The sequence below is a fragment of the Tamandua tetradactyla genome, chromosome X, assembly GCF_023851605.1.
Source record: "Tamandua tetradactyla isolate mTamTet1 chromosome X, mTamTet1.pri, whole genome shotgun sequence".
In the NCBI taxonomy this organism is placed as follows: domain Eukaryota; kingdom Metazoa; phylum Chordata; class Mammalia; order Pilosa; family Myrmecophagidae; genus Tamandua; species Tamandua tetradactyla.
This window is the reverse complement of record NC_135353.1, coordinates 138,536,305-138,549,293: the sequence shown is the minus strand read 5'-3', so window position 1 is coordinate 138,549,293 and position 12,989 is coordinate 138,536,305. Positions and strand designations below refer to the sequence as shown.

General features: G+C 35.9%; 1 pseudogene; it reads right to left on the bottom strand.

The window, feature by feature from the left end:
• LOC143672104 (BET1 homolog pseudogene) overlaps nt 1-5,163 on the bottom strand; it is a 42,352-nt pseudogene extending 37,189 nt beyond the window's left edge.
• Nucleotides 5,164-12,989: the final 7,826 nt, after the last annotated feature.

Here is a 12,989-nt window from a genome sequence, read left to right as displayed (position 1 = left end):
ACTATATTATATTGTAATAATAGCTTAGTGATTAGCTCTTTGTGTAAATATCGGAAACATTTGATTAAATTCCCAAAGAATGAGAAAGGAGATATAGTAGCTGCTGTTTTATAATAATCACATGCTATTTTTTCTGCTGACAGTAGTGATGGGATGCTTTTCTATGTGGTCAGTAGGGTTGAAAAGGTTTATTACATTGTAATGATTATTTCCAGTAGAATATTTGTTTCACATTCTTATTTAAAAGCATAGGACTTCTGGCTTGAATGTGTTAGCATAAGTAGATGTGAAATCTCCTTCGTAATAGCATTTTGAGAACTATAATATAGACAACCACCTACTCTTGGTCTGGCCTATGGAAACATCCATGGGTATAACCCAAATTGCCTATTTAAAAGGAATTAAGTGGTTAGTGAAAGCAACCCTTTTGAATTCTATTTTCATGGATTTGTCTTTAACAGTTATTTTTGTTTCATATATGCAAAAATTATGTTCATGAAAGATAATTATGGGAGATGGTCTGCAATGGATATAAATTCCCTTTTAGGCTTTCAGACAATGAATAATAGCTAATATATACTAAAGAATTACTATATCTTTAAAGCATATTCTAGTAATTATTGTTCCAGCCTAGCACAACCCAGAGACCAAAGAATAGGCCAGGCAGAAAATTAGCCATGAGTTTTAATTACGAACTTAGGGACAGGAGAAAATTCTACCCAATGATGGCCAGTTGGAAAATGAAGGTCAGCACTCTGTGTTGAAAACCAAAAGGGGCAAGTCGGGAAGGGATTAGGGGCTTATAAAATTTAACAGAGTCCCACGAGATTTGGTTACAATGGGGTTTCAGCAGACTTCTCTGAGATTTGATTCAGCAGAATCTCAGAATGTTGGTACCAACAGTGATTAGAGGAGGGGGGTTTCACTCAAGCTGTTGCGTGCTTCCTTATGGGAGGGGTTCCTGACCCCTGGGTTGCCACATTATATTCAGTTATACTCTCAAACAAAGTATAAAATTATTATCTACCCTTTCAGATATGTTATATGACTTACCCAGAATTACACAGAAAGCATAGCACCTGTCTGAATGAAAATCTTCAACGTCTTAACATGCCAAGACTGGTTCTTAGAAACCCTAAAATAAATGAAAGAGTGGATCAACTCAATTAATCTGCTCAAATGGTATTAAATAGATGTTGTAATTTTAAAAACATAAGTTTAACAGCAGAGTGAGGTTAACTGATGCATGCATCATTCATAAACCTCCTCATTGCTAGCCCTGCATAGGTTTGCTCTAAGTAGTTAGACATGTCCATTATTTGAGCTCATGTACATAAACATTTATGGGCTTGGACCCTGGTACATCCAGCAAAAAATTCCATCTCTGACAGTCATTCCAAAAGACATTTTGTGAGAGAACATGGTTGTATTTCTACGTAGCAACCTTAAATTGTTATGCCAAGGTTATACAAACCTTAATTCCCCCTCCCCCAGTTACCTGGAAATCAACCATTTAAAATGCAAACTCCCTTAAAGTACATTCAAAGCCAGGGGAATCCTGCATCAATCATATTCTCAAAATGGCTTCAGGTTATCGAACATCGAAGTTATCTAATCACTTTAATGGTTGAAGGTGAACAGATTAGATAATTCAAGTCTTAAGATAGTTTTAATAATTGATGTTCTTCTACATTTTCTTTTGCTTTGGATTGTCAATGATACCTTGTTTTTGTTTCAAAAATTTCTAAAAATGCCAGCATAAACATAACAAGGCAGAAGTACATTTTTAAGAATCAAATATTTATTTTAGCATATATTTATTAATGGAATTGGCATAATGCCAATTAAATGGTTTCAATCAACCAAATAAATTATGACCAATTCTCTGTGGTCCTGGTTATTCTGTCTTCCAAATAACTAGATTATATTAACTATTTTTTTCACCTAGTCAATTAACAGAGGCTAAACTTGATCTTATCCTCTCAGAAGACTTGATTTTTTAGCAAATGAATTTTAAGTTCAATATTCAATATTCAGTAAAGAATGTGTATAAGTGTGTCATAGAAACTGTCACATGTATGATTCAAATATAAACCTTGATATCAGAGAGTTCTATGGTCTTTTTGTGGAGCTTTATTTAGGTACCAAATGTCTATAATTCAAAGTAGGCAACTAAAGAAGAAGAAACAAGTTAATCTGCTCATTTTTCCTTTGATTATTGAGGAGCATTTGAATTGCTTCAAGTTTTGTGCTATTAAGAATGATTCTCCTATGAATGTTTTTGCACGGATCTTTTGGTAAACACATATGCTCCTTCCTGTGGGAAATATACCTAGAAGTGGAATAGCTGGGTCAACGGGTACACTTATGTTCCATTTTAGTAGATACTGCCAAGTAATTGTCCAAAGATTATCAACCAACTTACACCCCCACCTACAGTCAATGTGGGTTTGAACTATTCTACATCTTCACCAATACTTGGCATTTTCTGTCTTTTTAATTTTGCTCATGCTTTTATCATTTGTAGCATTAAAGGAAATAATGTGTAGTAATGTCTAGTAAGGTGCTTGCCATATATTTATATACACCCCCCAAATTTATTATTATTTCTCTTAGTTTGCAAGCTGTTAGGATGCAACATACCAAAATTGGAACGGGTTCTTTTTTTTTTTTTGCATGGGAAGGCACCAAGAATTGAACCCAGGGTCTCTGGCATGGCAGGTGAGAATTCTGCCATTGAGCCACCCTCTCACCGCTCTGGAACAGCTTTTAAAAAGAATTTAATAAGCTACAAGTTACAGTTCTAAGCTTAGTAAAATGAACAAGCTAAGGCATCCAGAGAAGATATCTTAATTCAAGGAAGACAGATGTGTCTGGAATAGTTCTGTCATCTGGGCAGTCACATAGCTGGCATCTTGTCCCTTGCTCTTGGGCTCCATTACTTTTAGCCTCTCTTCCTGTAGAGGTTCCTCACTTGGCTTCTTCAGGGCTGGCTTTCATCTCTTGGCTTCTCTTGGCTCTCTCCAGGTTCTGGCTAGCTTAACATCTCGTGGTGACGTTTGCTGGTCTCCAAGCGTCACCAAACATCTGTTTGATCTCCAAGTGTCAGCATCTCTGTCAACTCTCTCTCTGTTGGCTCTGTCATTTCTAAGCTCTCTCCAAAACGTTTACTCTTTTAAAAGACTTCAGTAAACCAATCAAGAGCCATCCTGAATGGACAGAGCTACATCACCATCTAATCAAAAGGGCACACCCACAATTGATTGTGCCCCATCTCCATGGAGATAATTTAATCAAAGTTTCTGCCCTGTAATATTGGATTAGAACCAAAAGAAACAGCTGCTCCCAGAAGATTGGATCAGGACCAAAACATGGCTTGTCTGGGGTACATAATAGATTCAAATAAGCACGTTATCATTATATCAAAAGGCACATTTTAAAGAACTCATTGTATTGAAATTATCAGGGCACTATGACATTATAAATAGAAAATTAACAAATCTCTGTCATAGAACTACAGTTACTACTTTTCTGTGCTGCTCAGAGTCTTCTCTTCAAACTTTCAGATTATGCACACTCATAATTAGGCTCTAAGTGGTATATTGCTGTGAAATTTTCGTTCTTGAGGCTATATAAATGCAAATATTGTTAGCTCTAATTTGAGCTAGTCTCATGCCCTGAACCCAGACTGAGTCCATCTGGCTATTCAAAGGTAGCCCAGGCACACCTATCTACCCGAGGGCAGGTTTGCATATGGGCTCTTGCTATTCAGTGAAGTTTTCAGCTTCAGCCAACTGTCTTCCAGACAAAGGATTTCAGTGTGGAACTTTTTCTTGCATACCAGTTTCTCCTTGGTTGTTCTGAGTTAAGTATACGTCTGTTTTTCCGTTTGTTTGGCTGGTATTCTTTTGTTTTTAATCAACATTTCATCCATTCTTCCATGAGACTATGGATCTATTCTTGACAAAGAAAATATACTTCAAAGTACAAGATCTAAATAGAACAGTACCAATTGAGTTCTGTAATTGCAGGCAGACTTGTGTTAGAAAGAAAGCCATACCTGAAAGAGATCAAATGCTCATTTGATTGTGGAGAAGAAAAGGATTTATTCATGATCCCACAAGAATGGGTGCTCAACTGAAAAAAATGATGGCTGGCACACCTAGCAATAGGATGTCACAGGTTTTATACCCTAAGCTTAGCATGCAGGTCCCTCCCCTGTTTCTCAGCTGATTGGATACTCCAGAGGTTACAGCCTGATGAAGGTTCCCGCTTTACATTTTGCTTATGTAAATTTTGCATTTAAATTATGCTTTACAGTTCAGTGGTCCTGGCCGTTACTTATTTAAACTTGCTTCTACCTATATAAGGATTTGCCACCAATTCTAGTCTTGCATCAGAGGCGCTCTCCTTTCCCTTACCGGTCTTGCAGCCCTTTGTTTAGTAAGTTCTGTTTCTCTCGTCCTGTGACATCTTGGGTGAAAGCTAAGCTTAATTTTTTTGTCACACTTATTCAGTATAAGCAACTACAGAAATGTAGCATTTAGTCTCCATTAATAATCCGAAACAGGAGCTTTCTTGATAGAAGAGCAAAGAAGAAACTTCTGGAAAAAGTCCAACAGCACAGTTTCAAGATGCTGAACATCTGGATGGTCACAGAAATTCAGCATTATTTTTTGTCACTTTCCATATTACCCCTCTTCATAACTTGAGCCTAACTTCCTGACAGAGAAATTAGGGTTTAAGGGATGATTATGACTACTGAATCATGGTAAAGATATTTCTCTTTAATTTCTAGTATATTAGAATAGACAGAGGGAAATATCTGAAATTGTTGCACTATAATTCAGCTGCCTTGATTTTTGATAATGATTGTCTAACCATATAGCCTTCATCTTGTGCCCTTGTGATTACAAAAGCCTTGTGACCAACCCTCACTTGTGTCACTTCATCTGGTTTTTCAACTTCAGAGTCTTATGATCACTAAATACAGCCCCTAATGTTTATTAATGAAGGGCCTTACCTATACCTCATTATAATACTAAAAATCACACCCATCATCATATTAAGGCCGCCATTTTCTTACGTTCTGTGACTAACCATGTAATCTACCTGTACGTGCTCAATAATCAGATCATCTTTAACCTCATCATCTCCAGTCATTGTCCTCATTATATTAAACTCTGTCCATTTTTTGATACTATAACACTATTAGAATTACTGCAGTTTGGGGAGGCAGATTTTTAGGTCATCTGATCTCCTGCTTCATACATAGCAATAAACCCTTTCTCTCTTTGAAACCCCAGTGTCTCAGGGATTGGTCATTTAAATGTATGGGGCAGAGAAGCCACTGGTGTTAATCAGTATCATTCTTTTGTCTATTTGGGGACCTGGACTGTCTAAACACCCATCACCATATGGCTGACAGAGGCCTAAGTGCTCAGTGATTTTTATTGCAGTGCTTTAAAAGTTTCTCTAAGGATAAAACCTAGAAAAGAGTGATTTAACCTGGAAATTCTGGAGTGATTCCTAAGCTTGTCATCTATTGTAAAAGCTGTCATATTTTAAGTGTGTTATGTACATGAATAGGAGAGGTTCTTAAATATTTTGTCTTCATTATGTGACACTAAACTCTTGGGAGACTCCTTTTTAAATAGAAAATGTCACAATGCCCTTATGTAAATTTTGGCTGCAGCCAAAGGCAAGTCCCATGGTTAGCAAGACAAAAGAGAAAGGAAGGAATTTGGGCTCCTTTTCAAGGAGAGAACAGAAAATAAGGCCAATGATTATAAAGGAAAGAAGCAATATTATCTCCTTACTGATGGTCATGCTAACTTAATTCTAAAATTGTCAACTCATCTACAGTTTTAGTAAATATTTCCTAAATAGAAGAGGAAGATACCAACTTTCTTTGACACATATAATATGCTAGACAATGTGCTACCCACATTATTTCTTTTATTCCTCCCAAGTAGGGTGCCAAACTGTCCCAGTTTGCCTGGGACTGAAGGGTTTCACAGAATGTGGGACTTTTATTGCTAAAACTAGAAAAGCCCCAGGCAATGAGGGCAGTTGGTCGCCCTACTCCCAGTGTAGCATTGCATTGTGCATTAATATCTGATTTGTGGAGATTAGAAACATTAGGCAACACGGTCAGAATTTTAGGCCTCCAAATTTCCAGCTTTAAACACTTAAGATGCCTAAAACATTGTTGATAATGATATCGGAGTTAAAAGATACAAGCAACATATCCTGTTCTTAAGGCATTTACATCATAGAAGGGCAAGTGCCACAAGAATCTACTTGTTACATGTTGAAATAAGGCTGTAACTGCTTTTCTGTGAAGTAGGAGAAATGGCTGCTTAATGAACATGATTTTTAGGCCTCATAAGAATGTATGGTGCATGGTCCGGGAAGGGATGATTTTGATTATTGAATCATTATATGGCTACTCCTTTTTTCTTTCTGATATATTGGAGTAGACAGAGGAAAATACTTGAACTCTCTAAATTATAATCCAGCTGCCTTGATCTCTGATAATGATTGTATAGCCTTATTTTCTGCCCCTGTGATTGTAAAAACCTTGCGACTAACCTTCATTTGTACTCAGTTATCCAGTTTTTCAACTTTAGAGTCTTATAATCACTAAAGACAGCCCCTAAGGTTTATTAATGAAGAGTCTTGGCTCAGCCCAGAACCAACCTACCCCAAGCCCAAAGTAATCTTGATAACTGAAACTGGATCTAACCAAAGTGGGCCCATGTGACATGTGCATAGCTTAGACTATAACCTGCAAGTAACCTGTATCTCATTCCACCATTTTCTTACACACGTTCTGTGACTAAGCATGTAATCAATCTGCACATGCTCAAAGATTAGATCACCTCTAATTACAACATCTGGGGCCACTGTGCTCATTATCCTAAACCCTGACCATCTTTTTCTCTTAAAAAACCAATAGAAATACTGCATTTTGGGAAGACAGATTTTGAGACAATAGGCCATCTGCTGTCCTAGTACACACCTAGTAATAAACTCTTTCTGTTTTTGAAACCCCGGTGTCTCAGGAATTTATCATTAACTGCATTGGGCAAAAGAATTCACCAACTTTGTCCAGTAACAGTGTTACAAGGAATCCTTCAGAAAATCCCAAATGAATCCTAAATTCTGTTGGAAACATTATATTGTGGGGATAAAATGAAGACCATACAAGTGAGAACGGAGGCTATTTATTCAGAGCTTGCCATAGCAAGGGAGTGAACCATCATCACTTGGATTTGGCAGAGACTCAAAAGCAGGCAGGAGAGTGTGAAAAGCTTTATAGTGAAAAGAAAAAAAGAAGGCTTCAGGGATGCTCTTATTGGAGGCTGTTGCTACATGGAGCTGGAGGAGAGCTAACTAATAGTAGGGTATCTTATGTGATTTATTTGGAGAACACCTTTAGCTTTCTCTAGTTGACCCTGAGCTGGAAGCAGGAGCCAAAAATGGGGTAGCTGGCAGTCACTGGCCAAGTTCTGACCATTGTGGACAAATTGTGGCAGAGGTTGTGATTTGGTCTCCTGGTCTGGTTACTGCAGAGGTTATGGGCCAGATTGCAATCATCATTGATACACTGGCCATTTTCTATTTTCCTTTTCCTGAGAACATGATCTTTAATCTAAGAAAGTCAAATCACAGATGCTTTTCTCATCTTGCTGATCCACACATAAGATAGTAAGTAATTATATTTGGATTCATAATTGGCCCATAATTTTGGCCCCAAACAAAGTAATAGAATATTTACTCTCCATCCTTATCTCTTTGTAGGAACAGTGCATCCTATAAGCCAGGGAACTCTTTCGATGCTCTGCCATTGATAAATGAGTGAATAATGACAGATCAGGGACTCAAGGTTGTCTGTACAACAGAAACCCCTTCTTTTAGGTAAAAGCTGGCACTAATCTAGAAAATACCTGGGTGAGTTTACACATTGAAGCCAAGAAATGTATAACAGACTCTTGAGAAATCTTTCTTTTCTGTCTCTTTACTGTAATTTCCTGAAAAAAATTGTTCTTAACACCTTAAAATATCATAGTGTGCACTGAACTAATATAAATGATGTTGATTTCAATAAATCGGGAGATGACTGGCTTTGACAATTGAAATAGATGCAAAACAGAGAAAGGATAAGCTCAGGACACGCTCAAGTTAATCATCCAATTTAGTGCATTCTTGATATAAGTGATATGGTGATATTACCGTAGTGACAGAAGGAAACAGGAACCTAAGAGAGAAATGATGCTTTGTATTGTCCTGTGCATCTGGATTTGTGAAATAAATGAAGGGTGATTCTCAGTGCCATGCATGTCTCTTATGTGATGTATATGATGGCGGATTATTTCCCTTAGTGCTGGAGGGGGCTTGTGGGATCTTGCAAGCCAGGATTGCACAGGGTAGTTCTAGAGTAAAAGAACTCTGATAGAGGGATAGTCCTAGCAGGGAAGCATTAGTACAATGTCTAATTCATTCAAGCAAAATATGCAGACAAATGCAGATCAGCAGCAGTATCCTGGCAGTATATGTAGAAGGTAGAGTGTGGTAGGAAGAGTTACACATGGTGGAGTTTTCAGTATCTGGTGAACCTTGGAGCAAAAGGAGATGAGAGAGGCAAATCATGACTTATGACCAGGCTCCAGGTACAGGAGAGCATCAGAGATGGAACCAAGTTCAATAAAACTATAGCAGTGAATACGTAACTGATACCAAAGTGCAACTAAGTACAAGAAACACCACGTGTTTCATAACATGTGTTTTATTGTAAGTAGCGCATCTGTCCACATACAGAAGAAAGGAAAGAATTTTTCATACAAAGACATTTATGCCATTATGTATTAAGTCTTCCCCTGATACTGGAGTTATAGTGAGTCCTCATTAACAATGTGAAGATCTCAGGGAATTGGTGTGGAAGAGACATGAAATAATGACAGAAAATTAGAGCATAAACACAGTACAGTTAACTTCTCATATGAAGTTTCTCTGGGGAATTGGCTTGTGCTCAGCTAGGAGCATAATGCTCTTGTCATATTTGTTTTAAAATTAGTTAGTTTTGATTTCACCTTTCGTGTTGAATCCACTCTATAGAAATACGATGCCTATTTATCTCATCTTCCTCCATCATGGGTGTTAGATATCAACTTGGAAAGAGGAGCTATTACCAAAATGTTGTTCACTCTACCATAGGCAATTTACTTATTTTTCTTGAACAAAATTTAGGAAAAATGATGAAATGCATTAGGATTGGAATGAAAAGAGCAAAGGTAGTTTAGAGTGATAATAATATATATATTGACTTTGTTCTGAGGAGGAGAAAACTGTAGTGCCATGAGGCCAGGGGGAGCTTGGATCAAAAGACAAAGATATATAAGTAGGAAGGATGGAACCCTCTTTCCTGGAGGCCATGATAGTATTTGGAAAAATGAATCCATGGATGATATAAGAAGACAGGCATACTTCAATTGAAAACAGCAATGACAGCATGCAAATATTTTACTTGTAAATATTTGAAATATTTTAAAGAATTATGTAAGAGATCTTATTCTGGACTAGTTTAAGGTAGATATAGTTATATACTTACATGAATGCAGAAGCTATTTCAAAGGAGATTTGACTGGTAGATTGTAAGATATTTATAGTATGAACTATGTCTTACCATATTTGCTTATCCCATGTGCCCAGTACAGTGTCTTATATATTATAAATCTCAATAGGTGTTTGCTGAAGTTCAGTAAGTTTGTTTGCTCCACTAACGGAAGTAAAAAAAATTAAGTTGCTCAGGCCTACATTGCATACTACAAGAAATAACTTATGCCCCAAAATGCAAGTTGGTACATTAAACTCTATTGTCTTAAAGAAATCTGAAAGCATATTGAGCTATTTTATAGCATATCTTTTCCATTAAAATGTATTAATGAAGATTTAATTTCAAAATAATAATAGCTCCCACTTCATGAGCACAAAATGCATCGGGCATTGAAGTAAATTCTTGCTGAATATTAGTTTATTTAATTTCCCCAACAATTCTATAGAATAAACACTATTTTCATAACAATGTATAAAAATGAGGAACTGAGGGTAAAAGATATTCATCAACTTTCTGAGAACCCAGAACTTATACTCAAAAACTCATTGGGACCGTCGCTTCTTCACCAAAATTCTAAACCAGTTTAGGATGCACTTCCCTACTACTCACATATCTAGTCTCAGATGCATTTTAAAAAGTTTAACAGTTTGCTCAAATCATACAGCTAATAAGTTATGGAAACAAACATATTCTGACATAATGTGTGGAATATTACAACTAAAAACACTTGGCAGTGGCAAAAAGATTAAGAAGCACAGTAGTGACCTTCCCATAATAAACCACTAGAAAAGTTGACAAAATATATTAAACAATTGTTTTTGAACATTGGTCTATAACAGTGCAAGATTGTGGTCCATGAGAAGAAGGAAAAAATGAGACTCTATGATTGCTTCAGTTCATTGCCTTTGATCAGTTTCCTGGCCACACATAAAGAGAGGGTGATCCTATTGAGTTGAGAAGACATATACAAAAGCTCAAGGAAGCTGAGGCAGTTGGAATTTGAGGGGCAAAATACTGAAGAGGAGGGAGCTACAAAGACATAGGACTAAACATGACAGGGGAAAAATCCACTAGAAATAATAAACTAAAATTATCATTTAGAGCTTGCACAAGGATAAGAATAGTTTGCATTTCTCACCAGCCAAAGGGGAGAGACCTCAAAATAAGCAGCCATCAGGTAGAGTCCTCAGAAGGGCACTGTTTTCATGGGGTTTAATTAACTTCAGGATAAAGACTCTTCAAACCTGCCACTGACAAAGTTTAAAATCCAGTCTTGAGGGCAGGCCACCAAAAGTTGGTTCTATGGAAAAATTAATGAAATGAACCACAAGCCAAACTGATTATGAAAATGATAGAAGACAATAGTTATTAATATCAGGAATAAAAAGGGATGCATCACTACAGATCCTACAAATATGGAAAAGATTGTTATGATATATTATGAACAACTTTATGCCAGCACATTCAACAACTTAAATAAAATGGACAATGTGTTGAATGATACAATTACAAAAGCTGTCTCAAGAAAAAAAATTTATGTAGCAAATATCTATAAAGGATAACATTGGTGCCAAACATTTTTCAAAGAAAACTCTAGAACTGTACTAGCTTTCTATTGCTGCTATAACAAATTTGCAAAAATTTAGTAGCTGGAAACAACACAAATTTACTATAATTCTGGACATAAGAAGTCTGAAATGTGTTTCACTGGTCTGAAATCAAGGCTTTAGTGGAAAATCAGTTTCCATGGAGGAACATTTTATCACATTTTCATAGAGAATCAATGTACAATCTTCAGTTTATTATACTTAATACTGAAAGACTGAGTACTTTCTTCCTAAGATTGGGGACATGGTAAGAATGTCTTCGCTCATCATTTCTATTCAACATTGCACTGGAAGTTCTAGGCAGTGCAACAACGAAAAATAAGTGAATGGAAAAAAGTAGAACTGTGTTTAATCATGGTCAGTGTGGTTGTCCATGCAGAAAATTCTAAGGAATCCAGTAAATCCTACTAAAATTCATAATGACTTTAGCAAGGTCAAGGTCAATATACAACAATCAGCAATACTTCTATATACTTGGAAAAAATAATTGGAAATTGAAAATTTTTTTAAATGTCATTTATAATAGCATCCAAAGTATGATATACCTAGGGATAAAATTAAAAAATTATATGCAAGACCTGCACACTGAAAACTTCAAGAAACATTTAAAAAGAACTAAAAAATAGAGATACAGCCTATATATGTATTGGAAGATTCATTATTGATATGATGTTGATTCTCCACAAATAAATCTACATGTTTAATGCAATTCCAGTGAAGATTCTACCAGATGTTTTGTGTGTGTGTGTGTGTGTGTGTGTGTGTGTGTGTGTGTGTGTAAATTGACAAGCACTAATGTAGAAATGCTAAAGAATAGCAGAAGATAAAACTTCTTTTTAAAAGAAGAAAAGAGCTGGTGAACTACTTGATTTCAATAAAGATATAACAATCAAGACTGTGTTATAAGGGTAAATATAGGCATTTCTATAGATTGGAGAGAATAGAAAGTCCAGAAATAGGTCCCATGCATATGATGAATCTACATTTAACAAAGATGCCTATATAATTCAATGGGAAAAATATATTCTATTTAACAAATTTTGCTGTAATTGTCAGATATTTTATGGGGAAACTGCAGTGCAAACCTTATCTCTTCCACTCACACACACACAAGTTGAAATTGATTGTATATCAAAAAATAAGAGCTAAACTATAAAATTGCTATAAGAAAATATAAGAGAACATCTTTATGAGCTTGGATGAAGCAGACATTTCTTAATAAGACACAAACATGAATGATAAAAGATAAAAAATTAAAATCACTGCTCTTCAGAAACATTAACATTGTTAAGGAAACAAAAATGCAAGCTACAGACTGAGAAAAAGTACTTGAAACGAAGTATCTCATAAGGGATTTGTATCTAGAAAATTTAAAGGAACGCTTACAACTCAATAAGAAGACTAGGAAAACGTGTAGAATATTTGAACAAATGTTGCAACAAAAAAGATATGTGAAATCCCAATAAGATCATACAAACTTGTTCAACATCATTAGGCATTATGGAAATGCAAATTAAAACCATAATGATATACCACTATTATTCATTACTTAGCAACCTCACTTCTAGGTATTTTCCCAAGAGGACCGAAAACCTATGTTTATAAAAAAATTTATATGGGAATATTCACAGCAGCTTTAGTCACAATAGCTAAAATCTCCAACAATTCAAATGTCCATCAATTGGACACACATGTAGACATTACTCAATAATATAAACAAAGGACATACTGATACACATGTGAAAATGGATAGATTTCTAAGG